The following is a 19228-nucleotide window of genomic DNA, read 5'->3' on the forward strand; positions in this document are numbered from 1 at the left end:
CTACTTGACACTTTGCACTTTCACAATTGGTATCAGAGCCAATTTGTATATGGCTCTTAACCCATGCGCCAGATAATGGCTAGACAAGGTGTGTCAAAGGTATCGTGCAAGGATAATGTAGATGAGTTGAAGGAGAAGAAAACATGATGGAACTGTGGTGGGGGTAATATATGTTGATCTAGAACCTCAGAAGTTCATGTACTAGATTAGGATCAAGATTGAAATAGGGACCCAGGTGTTGAGTTTGGCTTTGAGACAGGTGCTGACAATATCATTCTAGATGTTGAGAGAATGATCTCATTTGATATGAAAAGTGGAATATCCTAATGGCGTTTATGGGATATCATAGTAAATGATATTAATTGTTAGCATATCCACAAAAGGCATTGACTTAGATGCAAGGATGTGATACATCCATTGGTTATAATTGACGCAAGGTGTGTGTTGTGGGTATACTCGTTATGGTGGAGTATGATAGTTCTTTTGAAGTATGATTGTTAGACTGACAATGGTGGTAACAGTTGAAGTTCTCCAAGGAAGCTCCAATGTTTAAGTTGATTGAGTTTTAATGAGGATGGTTGTTGGTAAACTTTTGTGTAGAGGTTCGATATATCGAAAGACTTCCTAGCAATAGGTGGCTTGGTGGCGTGTTCCATTAGATGGTGGTACGAGAAGCTACATTGCAAGTTTTGAGAGCTTGACTCTTGGTAACATTGTCAAGATACTCGAAAAGGCTTATGTTGAAAGAGAGAAAACTCTTATGAGGAGGAGTTATAAAAGAGAATTAGACATTTAGAAAGGTGAAGTGGAATATTCGCTAAGGTGGAGATTCTTGTGTAGATTTCCTAAAGAGCGAGATATTCATCTATATCAATCAAGATGGAGATTGTTTAGAATGCTTGAATATGTATTGTATTAATCTCATATTGCCTAATATTAGAATAAAACAAAGTGACAAATGTTATATATTGGACTCAAGTCCCTTGTTATAAGAGAAAATATGTATACATTGACAGTGCATGAGTTTTATACACTGACACTGCATCATCTACCATTGATATTTATTTATTTTTTATTTTTAAAAAAAATAATTCAAATGAATGGTGGAGGGTGGAGTGCATGTTTATAAATCTTTACACTGTTAGTGTATAGATTTTACACTCTTGTTATAATGTGCATCAGATATAAGCACCGCATGGAAGCACAGAATAGAAACACACCATGAACACTTGGGCACATGAGTGTGCTAGGACTTGTAATACTTATTCTCTAATAATATCTTGATAGTTGCTCAACGCTCATGGGGATTTAGGCAAATTGGCTGATACTGCATAATGATTCCTTGTGGCCAACACTGCATAATAATCGCTTCCGCTGCACTAACAAAATAAATGATATATTTTCCTAGTTTTGAATAAATATATGCATAAATGGATGAATGAAATATTATCTCTAATATATGCTCTGAATCTCAACTTAAAGTGATAGTTTTATTATAAAACAATCAATATTTATTATTATTCGTCTATCCACTTAATGAGAGTGAAGTAGTAGCTCGAATGTCTGCTCCACATGTCAGCTTAAATCAGCAGGTTTTTTATTAAAAAAATTAAATATAACAAGATTTATTATTATCTATCTACCCATTTCTATAGAGTGAAGCAACAACTCTATCATGTGTTCTGTATCTCAACTTAAAGAGGTGGAAGATGAGATTTTAGTTGTTACCACCCAGTTTGATTATTTAATATTTGATTTATCTAAATATTACTTAATTATACTTCTATTAGTGTTACTGTTATAAAAAATATTTTTGCAATGAATAAAGAAGAAAAGAAATAGTACCTCCAAATCAATGACATTCTTCTGTGCCAGGCCATCAACTTGTTGACTTAGTATGAGTTTTTTCGTCATGTTTCATTGCCTATTAGTACACTTGAATACCATAAACCATTATAGAGGAATATGCTAAATTGGTTATTCCTGCAAATAACTTCATTAGAAATACGATGTTTTGGGCTTTTAAGAATTTGTTGAAGCACTGACAAAGGCCATATGCAAAAATGGATGGGATCATGTATTGTGCATAGTTCCCAGCTTATGTAGATATTTTAGGACCTTTGAAAAGAAGAATGGATCTTGTGTTCTATGAACAACAAATATGATTAGTGCATCAGACACGATATATAACTGATACATTGATACATATTTTTTTCTAAAATAAAGGATATGATACATTCAGAGATATATGTATAAAATAGTAAAAATATATAAAATATAATAAAATTATAAGTGAAAATCAAAATATCAAAAGTAACAAATATGATGAAAATTGCAAATAAACCAAGTCTTGTGCTTTTTTTCATTGCAACGTGTTTCTTTTTGCCAAGTGAATGAATGAATATGTGCTCCAATTCCTTTCACAACAAGAGGAGGAGCAAAGCTACACGAGAAACCTCAAAGCAAGCTTTTGAAGGAGAGGGGAAAAAGACCCATGCAACACCCACCAAGATTTTGGATCTAATCTCCACATATTTCAATTGAGTCAAAATAATCAAAACTATCAGACTTCGATGAGAAATTTGCATATTCAAGTAAAATATACACTAAATCGTCGTCATTTTTAAATAGTATTTTCCAGCATTTATTTCTATCCATAATAATTTTCATTCTCATGAGGGACTTACATATTTGGAGTCTTTTGAATCTATCCATCACCATAGTACCTATAAAACATAGCAAAGTTATATATATATATATATAGTTTGTATTTGTAGTACACTTATAATAAGTAACTAATAATTAGAAAAATTAAATTTAAAATATTAGTTATACCTAGATTCAAGGAGTGAAGCATACAATGGAGAGGAGTGCACATTTTGGTCGACCTAGCAATTAGGACTGAATCAATAATATCGTAAAATGATGATAAATGATTATTTATGTCTTTCCCTCATGTCTAAACATAGACGATATTACCTTTCTATCATAATATCCCACATCTCATAAACCTAATGAAGTGTGGGGTTGTTTATATCACCAGCTCTAAGCATACTATATACATGTTTGGTAAAATCTAAAATGTATCCAATTTTGTCCTAAAATATGTCAGTCAAAATATCATCTTTTATAATTTGGGCCTTTATCATATTCTGTGTCACCCTCTCTATAGGAATCTCATTTTTCACTAATAACCATTGATCATAAAAAATGCTTCGTACATTTAAACTTTCTCAAATTACTATAATTTAGGCAAAATGCACTTCAACTGTAGCAATCAATTTCAAACATGAGACATGACTAAACATGATCAACCTCATTATGTGGCTCAATATAAAGCTCCTAACATATTAACCTAATCAACAAGTTGAGTAATCTGACATTACTAATTACTAACTCATTTCTTTCATTTTTTTGGGATCACATATGTTTTTCAATGCAAGATTAAATGTATGAACAATATTGAGGTTCAAAAAACTTTATGAAATGAAGCTTCAATGATCGTTCCTGCACCTTTAAATGCAACAACATTATATCTTATAACTTAGATGACATTTTTGTCCCCTACTTTTATAACCTCTGTCATTCAATCAACTATATAGTACTTTCTTTTACTATTTTCTGAAGCATTAATAGAGTTTAAGAAAATGGGGGATCCTTCACTTGTAACCATAAAATTAATTAAAGACCTTCTTTTAGAGTCGATCCATCCATTAGAAACTATGCTAACTACTTTTGATATCCAAGTTGATCTAATTGGTTTAAGCAACCTCTCAATATTTGTTCTCTCTTGTTGTAAGAGAGTTGTCCGCAAAGCATTATAACACAAGTGGGCTTTTACTTTAGAGTATGAACTTTTTGTTGTACCAGACTCCGACTGGGGAACCTCCAACCATCGGGGAATTCCATTGTTATTAGGGTATAGGAAGAGTGAAGAGTCACAAGTGAGACATCATGTCTTGAACCAAAACCTTAAGGCATTAGCTCCATGAGTCTTTTCCACTTATAAACTCTTTCACTCCTCCCCGCATATCCAATGTGGGGCTTCACACTTGAATAAACCCAACAATCTCACCCTCAAGTGTGGGTGCCACACACTTTCCGATCCGCTCCCCCTTAAGTCTACCATTTCCCAGTTGAACCATCGGCTCTGATACCACATGTTGGACCAGACTACGTGTAACACCCCAGCCATGACATGCGACCTTCTAGACCCATGAATACACTGAATGTGTCACCCCCAAGTTTAAATACTCCCTGCATATTTTATTCACCTCCAAGGGGAGCCTTCCACGACTCGAACTCGTCTAGCTTAATGGTAGCAACTCAGTGGTATAGTGACTATTTATCCCTGTGGTCACGAGTTTGAGTCGCAGAAGACTCTCCTTGGAGGGGAATAAAATACTGTAGGGAGTATTTAAGCTTGGGGGTGGCACGCTCAATGTATTTTTTGTAACACTCCGGCCATGACATGTGACCTCCCAGGCCCATGAATACACTAAGCATGTCACCTCTTAAGCTTAAAGACTCATGCAGTATTTTATTCCCCTCCAAGGGGAGCCTTCCGTGACTCGAACCCGTGACATCAGGGATAAATAGTCACTATACCACTAAGTCGCTACCATTAAGCTATGTCACGGGTTTGAGTCACGGAAGGCTCCCCTTGGAGGGGAATAAAATACTGCATGAGTCTTTAAGCTTAAGAGGTGACATGCTCAATGTATTCATAGGTCTGGGAGGTCGCATGTTAGGGTTGGGATGTTACACTACGACCTAGAAGTCTTTACAAAAATAATGCAATATGTTGATATAAAGGTAATACGCATATTATAAATAATGTAAATAAACAATATAAATAAACAATGTAAGTAAAGAAATCAATGTAAATGAAATAATTCACTACACTACAACTTGTCAAATGCCTCTTCTTTTAATGTAAATAAAATAATGCATATAAAGTTTTAAGTGAGAATGCCATGTCTTTTAAATAAATGAGACATATGCCTTTTTTTTTTAGAAAACAAGTGACACACGGATATTACCCACCCCCTTATTCTCTCCCATCCCCTACTTCTCTCCTCTTTTCAACAAATAAAGATTTCCCATCCCTTTGCCTCCTCTTTATAAATAAACCAAGAGAAAAGAAACTAACAAGAAAGATAAGTCATTTTTTGTTTGTTCTTCACGACATACCTATGATGGTTGCGATACTAAGCAGCAGTGGCGATACTATTGGTACTAAATAGTGGTGAACTAATGATGGGGTGCAGTATATTAGAGAGCCGATGTGGTAGACCAGTGATGTGGTGATCACAGAGTCAGTGCGGTGGATTGGTGATGACATGGTATGTCAATATGAGTCTCCATGTAAAGTGATTTACTATTCAGAATCGTCATGGGTATTTGCCTTTAAATAAGCTGGTTTTTCTTTTATTATTGGGATGTTGGTTTATCTTTGATTAAAACATATCTTATCTTTGAATTAAAAAAAGTATCATATTTTTACTAAAAATGTATTCTATCTGGTTAAAACTTATCCACATGTATTTAATACATATCTTTATCTTCTTATTTTTTATTTATATTTTTTATTTATGGGATACTCTTTGAATACACATCCTTTAGGAATCTGAGCATATTAGTGTCAAATATGTGATGGGTATATATCCGTGATTCACAGCTTGTGTTTAACTAATTGAATGAATGTGGAATGCTAACAAGTAACAATCATAAGAACGAACGTAGCTCTTTGCATGCATCTTGTGCGGCTTTGCCCCATAGGGTGTCCAAGGCACTTGTCATTCCCATCAATGAACTGAAACCTCTGACCAAGGCAAAAGAAGTGGCCATGGAAGCTCCACAGAGCCAGTCCCCATTATGCTCTACAAACATAATTGATATAACTTGTAGGCAATAATTTAAGAGGCTTGCAGATATGATAGTCCCCGCGAGCCATAACTGCTTACTTCTTCAATGATTTATGTACTTTCTCCTATAGCACTCAACTTTTAAGAGGCTCACAAATATATATCATAGTCCCTGCTAGCCATAACTGCTTACTTCTTCAATGATTTATGTACTTTCTACTATAGCACTCGACTTGTTATGTTCTTCATCATCAACTATGCATCCATCTTGTCCTGAGTTTTGAATCAATGGAGAATTGAGTGTTTGATAGGAGGAAAATGGGGCCAGAGCTCCTATCAGTGTTGCCTCTTGAGGTCGTTAAGCACGGGTCCCTCAAAATTATAAAAAACATCAGGCATGGGTCCAGGAAAGATTGAATTCGAGGTAGTTAGGCACAGAATCCTCGAAGGTATAATTTGAGACCGTCAAACATTGGCCCCTCAAAATTATAAAAAGTGTCAGGCACAGGGCCTGAAAAGGTTGATTTCGAGGTCGTCCAGCATAGAGTTCTCAAAGGTATAATTTGAGGTCGTCAAGCATGAGAACCTCAAAATTATAATAAACGTCAGGCGCGTGGCATGGGAAGATTGATTTCGAGGTCGTCAAGAAGTATATCCTAGAATGTATAATTTGAGATCATCAAGCACTAGATTCTCAAAATTATAATAAGCATCAAGCAAGGACACTGGAAAGATTGACTTCGAGGTCGTCAAGCACAGCCCCCTCAAAATTATGGAAAACGTCAAGAACGAGGCATCGAATGATTGTCTTCTACGTCGTCAAGCACCGGGTCCTCGAAGGTACAATTTGAGGTCGTCAAGCACGAAGCCATCAAAATGATAATAGAATTAGACATGGGGCCTGAAAAGATTAACTTCAAGGTCATCAAGCACGGGGTCCTCAAAGGTATAGTTGGAGATCGTCAAGCACGAGGCCCCCAAAATTATAATTTTGATGCAATTCAGGTGAATAATGTAACGGTAAGATTATTTGGATATGTGGTGCATGAAATTCATGTTGATATTTGTACTGTAATGATTAATCTATGAATTTGACTATGCATTGACTGTTATGGGTATGCATAATGATGCTTATGATGCATGAGATGTGGTTGATGTTTAATGTAAGAGAATTAGGGGTTTAGACCCATGTACAAACGTATCATTGATTATTTATCTTCTCTATTTGAGATGGCATGAAGTTCATTATCACTTTTGTGGAAGCGACTTTCATTAATTGTCATTGATTGATACGATAACTTCCTTTTTTATCAAAATTGCCACAGTTTGTTTAAAGGCACCTTTTTTATCGTATTCCTTACGAACTTCCCTAATGTCATCTTGAGGAGAATGATTAAACCCACAATTTGGCCAAATGTAGGTTGATTGGGAAATTATTTTCAAAGAGTTGGTGTTCTTGTAACAACAAAAATTGCTCCAATGTGATTGTATTGAACTCTTATCTTTAACTAGGTGGTTAGATGCTCCCAAAAGTCACCCTAGTGTAGGTAATTGTGGATGAGTAGTAGATAGTATTTACTTTGAGGGTGTTTATTTCATTTTCCTTAATTATTGCCCCAAATACCTTATGTAAGTACATGTTGGGAATTCTCTCCATTTGTAAGTACACTAAGTCACCTTTTCAGTTTTTCAACTTAGCATTACTCTTTTTTTCTTCGACTGACCTACCGGGTTTTCAACTAGCACTCTTTTTATTTTTATTTTTTCGTCCTGTTTTTAACACCCCGAAGTAAATTTGCCCCAGTTTTGGGCTCTTGTCTTCGAGAAAAATGGGAGACCCGCGCAAATAATTTAACCTAGTGTGAGATATTGGGATTTCACCTTCTACTCAAATTGTCTTGTTAGGACTTAACTTGAGGGGCCTTCTTCAAGAATCATCCCAAAAACTGCCATAATTTGGGTGACTATCCTCTCTTGGTCTAGTCTTTATTTCATGTACAACTATTTAAAAAGATATACTAAAGCAATGATCATGCAAACTTGGTAAATGTTTGAGTTATAAGTGGTGAAGCAAGAAGTGAATATGACATTGAAGTTGTATTTGGGCTTGAATGTTGATGTGATGATTATGATGGTGATGTTTAAGAAAGAATGTATTCCACGCATTAAATATGAGATATTTTCATCAAAAAATTTAGTTTAGCGGGGTCAACATTTGTTTGTCATGGTTTGTATCTTAAGAAAATCGATCATCAACAATGTATTTCATTTTTCCTAACTTTTGTTGAGATATTAACGATACTCACGAGGCTTTTATTTTTTCTGTAATTTATTTTGCAGTTTGACCTACGAAAAATATTTTGACTTGATTTAGATTCATTATCCTTCAGGTCAAATAGAGTGACTGGAGTATGAGGATTTATTCATTTCCTAATAAGTAAATGTCATGGAAAAATGATGAAAAACTACTCCTCCCCTCCCCCCCCTCCCGGCTATTGATGTTTTATGGATAAATCACAAAAAATCTCCTTTCAAAATACCAAGGAAGATTTGTGTCATCGAAGGACTCTGCGTAAGGATCCACACCATTTTGGTCTTATATTTGCATCATCCTCCATATAATTTTGAATACGATATCTCATGTTGATGCACGAGTTTAATTTTTTTTAGGATAAATATAGTTAGAGGGGTTAATATGGTTGATATGGTGAGGTGTGAGATGCTAAAATTACATGATCAATGATTTAGGATATACTTGTTAAGAAAATGTGTATTATCAAATAAATCTTTGTTCATGAAATATAGATGAATGTATGAGTGGTTTAACCTTGGTTGGGGTCTTCAAATGAGAAGAGGTTTCGAAAGTTGTCCCTTATTCAGCATGGGTAAGAGACAATGAATTATCTTGTGTGACAGGTTTAACTAATATGGTGTCGATCACAAATTGGGAGTCTAATTATCTTCTTGAATTTCTTTAGTTTCAACCATGACTTCTTTCAGCCAAGTCCAACAATAATGATCTGAAAATAAATTTCCAAATGATGAGTGCCCTTATAAATGAGACCATGAAATGCATTCAGAAAAAAATACTTTTATGCATGATGTGCATGTAGTGAATATGTTTTTCATCCATATCACATGGATTGAAATTAAATTTATAATGATGCTTAAAATACAAGTAATGTCAACCTTGAGCTATACTATATGGCATGTATGATGATGCATTTGATTTTGGGATGTGCAAATGACTTGAGAATGCAATTTTGCATGAATATGATGTATAAGAGTGCCACTTATGTTACATGTTTTGGAATGTAAAATGTGTGAAGATATATGGGATGAATTATTTTTTTTTGCTTTTTTTTATAATGAATAAAGATGTTTAATTTATTTTAAAATAATGGGTTAGAATGTATGAGATGTTTCTGAACACCCATTTTTATCTGGCCCAGAAAAAGCTCAAAGAATAAAAAACATTTTAAAGTAAAAATAATAAAGTGACTTTATTTAAATATTAAATAAATAAAAATAATTATATATATTTTTATGGATTTGTTTTATAATTATTTTCGAAATTATGAAAATAAAAAAAGATAACGAATAAAACAAAACAAAATAATAATATTAAATCAATGTTCAGGTTCCTAAATCTAAGTGATTGAGTTAATTGAAAATTCAAAAATAATAAAAATAAACATGTTGTGTTAATGTTCCTAAATCTTAGTGATTAGGTTAACCAAAATGTAAATCTAAATTAAATTAATTCACAAAATATAAAAATAATAACAACCAAACTAGAATCTAGAAATCCACATCCTTTTCCAAAAAAAAATTGAATTAAAGAAATGGGCCCTGATGAGCCTATATATTTTTTTTTATAAAAGAGGGAATAAAAGCAAACAAAATGATTTTTTATTTATTTTTGAATTTTTCAAAATTTTAAATACTAATGAGTAAAGAATTATGAATATTAATTTTTATCCATCGGACTTATTAAAGTAATTAAAGATAAGAAATAATATTAAAATATGTTGCTGAAACTGTGTTATTGGGATTCCTAAAATTAAGTAATCATATGATAATTTAGTTAACTTAATTTTAGGGATTAAATGATTAAAATTTCACTATAAATAGTTCTTGGTGTTAACATAAAAAACGACACTCCACACACTGAAAATACTGAAAAACCTCTGCCACCATTTTGAGAGAGAAATATTTATTTTTAAGCCAAGTGATTCAGTGAGGTTGTGTGCATAACAGCATCGTGCACTCGCGCCATCCTCAATCAGAGCCATTGGATCTGCATATGTTCATGACTCTCCTTTGACTTCGCAATTACCCAATCACGTCGCAAAACGCATCCCGGATACGGTGCACCGCACCACACCAGATCCCGCAATCTGTGAGAACACGTGATCACCTGTTGGCATGTCCATTCTGTGACCCGTGCACTCTTCCTACTCATCCACCCATGTCCTAATACGTGTCGTCACAAATCCAGCGGACAATGTTCATCCAATCGCTTGCCGCCACATGTTCCTCATCTTCTAGGCTTGTCACATGCTACTCGGGCCCTCACAGTTCTATAAATTCAAATCCTTTTGCAACCAGGTAGGTTTAATTTATCATTTTTATGCATTATAAGGTTAATAATGAATATGTGAAATAAATTTGATGTAAATAATGCATATATCTTATTGTATGAAAGTTTAACAATGATAGTGCATCGTAAATTCTTTTTTTCTAATCAGAAACAAGCATCAGAAACAAAAAGAATCCCAATTACTAGGGTAAAAGATTATCAAAACTGTTTTAGTTTTATCATTTTTTGACAACTGATTTATATTATTTTATTTTATTTTAATAAATCATCAAATGTTATTGTTAATAAATAATCTAAATTGATTGAAAAAAATAACTATTAATAAACATTATTTGGATTAATAAAACACATAGAACATGGTAAAAATAGCAAAACAGAAAAAAAGTCATTTTCATATGTCCACCAATTAACCAAACATTTTTGATAACTTATAAAATTATTTTCTATAAATAATTTGAATTGTGACTAAAAAAAAATTCAATAATTTTTTTAATAAAATATGACACCAAGTAATTTAGAAAAAAAAGAAATAATTTTAGGAATTAATCAAAGATGGAGAGACGGTCGCTTTGTAGGCTTCTTTCTTCTCGACTCACCTTTGAAAGGTTGCACTACATCGCTTCCTTTCACTCGATTAATTTCCAAAATCCTAACTAAACCATTTTCAAGTAAGTTAACAATTATTTAAAATGATTTTTTTCATAAATACGCAAAAATAAATATTTTCATTAATAAAATTTGCGAACCAACAAAAGTTTTTTAATAAAGATCTACGTATCCTTGATTATCTATCTAAAATAGGGATACGTAGGACCAATGTCAATCTTGTCAGACACAATAATAAAAATAAATAAATTAGTTCCTTCTAATAATTAATTAAATAACCTAATTAAAATTAAAAAAATATTAAAGTCACATAATTTAAGGAAGGATATCGCCTAAGACGGGCAGGTAGGATGCTAATACCTTCCCTACCCTGTAACCGACTCCCAAACCTGGATATCAAAAATTCAAAGGCCAATGTAATTGGGCTTAAAAGATATTTCTACATTTTTAACTATAAAATATAGTGGCGACTCTAATAAAGTCATGCAGCCGAAAATCGCGGCGCGACATCTGTGGACTTTTTTGAGAGAGTCCAGCCCATAATTTTTAAAATGTATGACCATTTATTTATTTAATTTTTTATCTAGTTATTTAATTTTTATTTTCTAACAATAAAACAATTTGTAGTTATTTATTGCTATTAAATGTGTGATTTGTCTATAATGTATGATATATTTTGTGATTGTGATTAGATTTCATATACACAACTTGTTGGCACACACTTTTGTCCTACACCCAGGTATTAATGCAATTGTTTTGGATAGAAGGGACACTAGCCTCACTGATCAGGAATTTTGACATTTCTAAGTGTTGGTGATATGGACCACTCATATTGTTACCAAATATTAGCCGCTTGAGCTGGGGTCTTGTTTCTAACCGTATAATATTTGGGTTTCTCTTGTGAGGAGGATTCAATATGGGTACCTTATAGGGAGTCTAAAAATTGCTAAAGTGTCCAATGTACCTTAGAACTCTACCATAGGATGTTGTTCCTAAGATCAAAAAACCTTGTAGGTATACCTATTGGGAAATTTGGGAAATGTTGTATGTTATATTGTATCGCATCATTAGGGACTCTTGTCCCTCCAAATAAAAAAATCTCACGTTATTTATATTTCATTAAATAACTACCCATGAGGGGAATTCCTATTCCCATAACAAGGAGATTATCATAAAAATAAATAGGGCAGTTTATTTCGGTCCTAAACTAGCTTGTGCGATAAAAATAAAAAAAATAGTTTAAACAAACAATATATATATGTTTGATCGTAATGATGGCTAAATCATCCCAAATAAGGCCCATCGCTCCAAAAGGGATACACATGTACTCATATGCATACATTCATTCATTTTGGCATTCATACATAAATGTTTAATTAATTTCTTTCTTTTTAAAAAAAATGATAATAGGTGAACTTTGCATTAAAAGAGAGATCCTTCAAACGCATAAAATATGATGACTACTAATGATTATATAAGCTCATCAATCCTTAAAAAGTTTACAAAATTATAATTGTCAATGAAAAATGTGGGTTTCTTGGTTGATAAAATTCGTAAGATACCAGATGAGATCATAAAGCAATTTAGGGATAATTAAGGGGAGTAATTGAATCTTGTTCTAGTTCAAGTCCGTCCCCAAGACCTCGAAGTAATGCAAGTCATGATTCAGTTCTGGAACCCCAAGCTTTAGATATTTGAGTTCCCTAATCTTGATGCGGCTCCGACTATGGAGGAGTATGAAACCCTTCTAGATATTCCAATGGAGAGTATGATGAAGCTATACCAGTTCACAAGGGGGCAAGTGGCCAATGAAAGTTGTATAGAGAATCTCATCGGCGTGCGTCTAGAGGCTTCAGATTTCACCAAGCAAGGGGGAGTGAGTGGTTTGAAATGGCACTTCCTCAAGAATCATATTTTAGAAATGGTAGATCAAAAGAATTGGATCTTATTCCAACCTTCATTTGCTTTAACGGCGTATGGGCTAATTCTCTTTCCATTTATTGGCGACATGATGGATCCGACACCTATAGATGTATTTATCAAAGTCGTTAGATTCAAAGTCAACACTGTAGCTGCCATTCTAGCATAAACTTTCTTGTCCTTCCACAAATATCTAGAGGGTCTTTAGAGAAATGTCGGCAAAGTTTGCATCCGATGTTGCGTCCAGCTCCTATATATATGGACTCTAACCCATTTTAAACATCATAGATATGGGGTAGTGTCTCGCTATCCCTTAAGAAGGTTTTTGATAAGTGCCAAAAATGCCTAAATTTCATACACTTTTATGGCACTTATCCTTGGTAAAATTGAAAAAACCATCTTAATTCAACACTTTTTGGATAAAATATCACAATCTTGTATATATGCTTGTATATTTCCTTTTTATTATATTTTGTAGGATTTAGGTGGAAAATATAAGAATTAATCAAATATAAACAAAATGCTTAAAGTAGGCCAAAATGATCCACAAATGACATGCTTAAGCTTAACGTGGCAAACTATTTGCTTAGCCTTAAGCATCACTCAACAAGACTTGACCTATGTGGAGAAATATGGAGTCAAATTAAAGTTGCTCACTAAGCAGCTTAGCTTGGATCAAGCCCACGCCTAGTTGACCTGGACACGAACTTAGCACGGTCAGACCCAACCAGGCACGGTTAGAACACAAGCCTGGCACAAGCCAACCTGCTAAAGCAGACAACTTAGCAGAGCACTTGGACCATCCAACGTGGAACCACACACCTGACCACATCACCTTCAGCACGGTCAAAGCTGCTCAAGCAGGCAGCTTAGCCGTGCCACATAAGCGCCTAGCAGTTTGCACACAACAACTTGGCAAGTTGACTTAGCCACCAAGCAATCGTGACATCATGCATGATCTCAGTCCAAGTAGCCTCCATAGGCATTTCAGAGGTATCTCATAATAGTTGGGCCAGTAGCTAACAACTAGCTTGGGTGAGTTAGCCCCAAGCAGGTGACTAAGTTGTTGGCCATGACCAAACCCATGCTGAAGAGTTTGGTCAGTAGCTTGGCGGTCAACGACATGAGCTTGGTGGTTGGCAGAAACTCCTATAAATAGGAGGCACCTCAAAGGCAAAATTAAAAAGAATTCACATTCTCACACACACTTCCATTCCTCATACTCTCTCTAAACCGAATTCTTCTCTTCTTCTTGGAGAATTTCTACTCCAAAGTAGTTTAGGTAAGTTTTGTTTTGTAGTTTTTTTCTTAATTCAAGAGGAGAAAGGAAATGGAAAATGAGATACAAAAACATAATTTTGTAATCTCATTTTGGTCCAAAAAAACATCTCATCCTTAGATAGATGGCTCATGCTCCTATAAATTGACTTCGATTATGGTGTAATTTCTTCTCTTTAATTTATCATCTTTTGAATTCAATTCATTTCAAGTTATTACTTTTGGTTAAGTTTTGATTCTTTATGAAGATCTTAATGCGGTTTTAGCTTGATCACGTAAAACTTAATTTAAAGATCCCAAAATGTTTCTTCGTACAGTGTTGACAAGAGAACTAAAAAGTATAACCTACACCTTAGTTCATTAGCCACATAAAGCATCTATTTTAAGCAACTTATGTTCAAGGCTAAATAAAGTTAATGGAGCCTGAAGTACGGTTTGACAACGTACTGCGACGATTGACACTTAACTATTATTTAGTGTATTACGTAAGGTTTGAAAATCATCTTATTATTCTAGGACACTAGATGAAGAATTTAGAAATGATGTGTGGAATTAACCGAAAGTATAACACATAACTTGTAATGTTTTCAAAATCAATTAATTATAGAAATAATTCCATACTTCCAACCAATTTTCTGCTCAAGAATTTGTGCATATTAGTTGTTTATGTTTATTTACATATTACTATTTCATAAACAAAATCAAACAAAAATATGTTTAAACATTATTAATAATATAACATGTTTATAATAATGTTCTATTAGGAAATTCCTTGTGGTTCGATATAACCCTATATACTATACTATACTATAATTGAATCTTGAAAGAGATGCAAATGTAAAATAGTAAAGTGTTAACTTATAAATTTTATTTGTTGACAAAGAAGGAAACCTTGAAGCAAATGGCAATTTAATTCATAAATTGTATCTTTGGAAAAAGGAAAATACACAATTATAATGAGTGATCTAACTCCTAACTTTTACTTTCTGTCATTTACTTTCCGCAACTAACATTTATTTTCTGTCATTTACATTTCCGCAACTAACATTTATTTATTGCTTTATTCTTTATTCTTTATATCAACCCTCCGAAAGAAGTGGGACGGTTAAATTATAACTTTATTGCTTTATTTATTTGTTCTTTATCATCCTTCCATAAGGAAGTAGTTTGTTTAATAAAGGAAAACCAAAATAAATGTCACTCATTGTCATATGTGTTAAATTGCTAAATTCACACCACTATGTCGGTATTGGAATTTATTCCGACAAAGCCGAGAATGTTTGAAATTGTTAATAATTTAATAAAGCTAAGTTTTTTATTAAAGGAACATTCTTGAAACCATTATATCGGCGTTGGAATTTAATCCAACAAAGCCGAGATGGCGAGCAAAGAATCGACTTATCATCAAATAAACCAATCAAAAACTTGCCTCAATAAATAGAAAAGGAAAAACTCTTTCAACAGTTTCTTAGCACTTATGCTGAGGATATGTCAGTACTCAAATGGAAGAACTTGTTCGAAGATGTCACCCCGAGAAACTTTGTCGAGAAGTGTTGTTTATATGATCGTCATCAACAAGTTATGTATTCATGTGGAGAGTTCCAAAATCTTGTGTTGATGGGGCCTAGAGGGTGTGTCACTTTTACACTTGCCTTGGTACATGGTATGCTGAAATGGGGAGTAGTTCCCATATCTGATAAGCGGTTGTAGGGTTGTTACTTTTGGTATAAAGATGAGGTTCGTCTTCAGAGATGGTTCAATCCATAAGGAAAGCTCTCAAAGGAATCAGGCTACATGGTCAAAAGGAATTGGGGGAGCATAAGAGTTTCTATTCTGAGGAGTATAAATCATGGAGGGCTGATAGGATGAAGAATGTGAACATACCTTCACCAGTGATGCCCCAAATCAAAGGAGGTCCCACGCCAACTTAGGTCATGATAAAAAGGAAACATCAAACTACTAGAAGCTTGTTGAATGCGTTATTCGGTGTTTATTTTAGTTGGGAGTTTTCTCCTCTCCATAAATCGTTCTGACAACAGTGTCAATTTGTTGAAAGATTAATACTCTCTTTTTTGTTATGTTCCTTTTCTATGTAAGAGAAATCGATTTTATTCTTTGTTCTCCATCTCGGCTTTGTTAGAATAAATTCCAACGCCGGTATAATGGTTTCAAGAATATTCCAGTTACAACGTACTTTCTTAATAATCATGTGAATAAGTCATTCCTTCTTTGCCCCATCTCCGCTTTGTTAGAATAAATTCTAATGCTGGTATAATGGTATCGAAGCAATTACCTATTACATAATTATTATGTACCTTTGAATACCATCTCGGTTTTGTGGAAAAATTCATTTTTGGCACAAATGTAACAAGCATGCTCTTAGTTTTAAAAATTAATTTGACAATTTCAAAATCATTTACTAAGGCATTGATTGAGATGTTTGGTTAAAGTATCACAAGATAAAGTATCCTCAAAAAGTACATGGTGAATACTTAACCTTTAAGAATTCAAGTGGCTTCCCTTTTTGAAGAAAAAGTCTAGCCACTAATCCTTGTTTATTTCAATCTCTTTTATGTTGTTCTTTTGAAAAAGTAGACGAGGGGTACCTCCACATCTCTTAAAATTTTTATAACAACAATAAAAGGTTTCTTAACTAGTGGGTTTTCACTCCACTAGTTCACTTTTTTAGTTTTTTTTTTTCCAAATGTACAAAACATAAAAATAAAGATGTACAAAAGGAAAAATAAATTTATACAAAAGAGAAAGATAATGTTATGCACAATTATTTGATAAATGACATATAAATCTTGAAAGATTAATACTCTCTTTTTCGTTATGTTCCTTTTGTATGTAAGAGAACTCGGTTTTATTCTTTGTTCGCCATCTCGACTTTGTTAGAATAAATTCCAACGCCGGTATAATGGTTTCAAGAATATTCTAGTTACAACGTACTTTCTTAATAATCATGTGAGTAAGTCATTCCTTCTTTGCCCAATCTTGGCTTTGTTAGAATAAATTCTAACGCCGGTATAATGGTATCGAAGCAATTACCTATTACATAATTATTAAGTACCTTTGAATACCATCTCGGTTTTGTGGAATAAATTCCCAGCATCGGTTTAATGGTATTCTAATATATAAAAGTGATGAATAGTTAGTTGTTAGATACAAATAAATAAATAAAAGTTAGTAAGTTAGTTTCATCACTTTTGTATATTAAAAGGTGTTTTCAACAAATAAATTTATTGATAACACTTTACTATTTTACAATTTACACTTCTTTCAAGATTCAATTGTAGTATAGTATAGGGTTATATCGAACCACGAGGAATTGCCTAGTAAAATAAATCATGTAAACATGTCAAAGCACAAATAATGGTTTAAACATATTTTGGTGATTTTTCGGTTTGATTTTCACATAAATAAATCAACAAGAAAAATAAACTAAGTATTCACAAATTCTTGAGGAGACAAAATCTTTTTGAATAAGGAAAATATAGTTCTCAACTTCTTGTGAGTTTGAACTAATTAGACATGTTCTTATGTTTTACTTTGGTTAACCCCAAACACCAAGGTCTGAAATTCTCCTTTTAGTGTATATCCTAAAATGGTAGAATGATAAACACTTATATTCATCACTTAAACAATACTACGACCATAAAAGAGATTAGGTTGTCACACCCTAACCATTGGCGACTCTAATATTGAATGAGTGATGGATGTAAGATCTTAAGAAAAGCATGCTTAACTTGGCAAATAAACTAAGTAGTACAACTACTCCAAAGTTTATTTGTTAAGTGTTTGAAACAAGTAGTTTTATTGACTTGAAATCATTTTTTAGGTGATCAATCTAAAAAGAGCATTAAGTACTTCTCAAACAAATAATATTAACCAAAGCACCAACTTGAATGATTAAAATCCAAACTTTTGTAAATTAAGAAGAAGTAGAAATTACATAACCTTGTTCAAAAGAAAATGTTTAGGAGCATGAGTTCTCCATTCAAGGATTGGATGCTTTTGAGTTCCAAATGAGAGTACAAAATTGATTTTTGTATCTCATTTGCCTTCTCCTTTTCTCCTCTTGAATTCTAACTAAAAATTACAAAGACTTACTTGGAAATGAAAATTCTAAACTAAGAAATGAAGAAAGAATTCCTAGATGAGAAAATTATGGCCTTCAAGTGTTTTTGAGAGGATTTTATGAAGAAATGATGTATTCCAATCTCTTTTGCTCGAAGCAATTGGCCTCTATTTATAGGCCCCATGCCAGACCGCTGAGCTGCTTAGCTGGACCGCTAAGTAGCTGACCAAACCCTTCAGCGTGTGTTTGGTCCCTTGACCAAGTAGCTTCATCACCATTATATATGACTCACCAAAGCTAGTTGTGGGCTATGAGACCAGCTATTGTGAGCTACTTCTGAAAATCCTATGGCAGACTACTTGAGGTGAGGTCATGGATGACTTTATGGCTTGCTTGATGGTTAAGTCAAGTCTGGTAAGCACCGCCCAGCGCACCTGCTTCACCACTGAGCTGCTTGTTCAATAGCTTCTGACCGTGTTGACTGGGACGTGGCTTGGTGCTTGGTGATCTGGCCAGGAGTCTGGTTCTCCCCTGAGTAGCTTTGTTGGACCGCTGAGCAGCTTCTTTAGCAGTTCGGTCTTGTGCCAAGCTCGTGATTGACCATGTCAAGCATATTTCTGATTGTGCCAGGCCTAGTCTGGTGCTAGGCTGAGCGGCTAAGCAGGTCCGCTTAGCTGCCTGGTTGAGCAGTTTGGTCCAGGTTAGGCAGGTGGCCAAGTCAGCTCAGCGGGGCTTGTTCCACGCTCAGCTGCCTGGTTGAGCACCTTGATTTTCTTGACTTTTGTTGCCTTTTGACCATGAATCTTTGATCTTATTTTCTTCATTTTATTTCCTACAAAATACATAAAAAGGCAATACAAACACAAATATACC

At 33.8% G+C, this 19228-nt stretch overlaps 1 long non-coding RNA gene across 1 annotated transcript in view; it reads left to right on the forward strand.

The window, feature by feature from the left end:
• Positions 1-563: 563 nt before the first annotated feature.
• The window catches only part of LOC109341388, a 21010-nt gene continuing 2345 nt past the window's right edge, over positions 564-19228 (forward strand). The window contains exons 1-2 of the long non-coding RNA XR_002106951.1: positions 564-662; positions 15434-15439. This is a non-coding gene — a long non-coding RNA (uncharacterized LOC109341388). The remainder of the gene's footprint in view (positions 663-15433; positions 15440-19228) is intronic.

The sequence above is a fragment of the Lupinus angustifolius genome, unplaced genomic scaffold, assembly GCF_001865875.1.
Source record: "Lupinus angustifolius cultivar Tanjil unplaced genomic scaffold, LupAngTanjil_v1.0 Scaffold_452, whole genome shotgun sequence".
Classification (NCBI taxonomy): domain Eukaryota; kingdom Viridiplantae; phylum Streptophyta; class Magnoliopsida; order Fabales; family Fabaceae; genus Lupinus; species Lupinus angustifolius.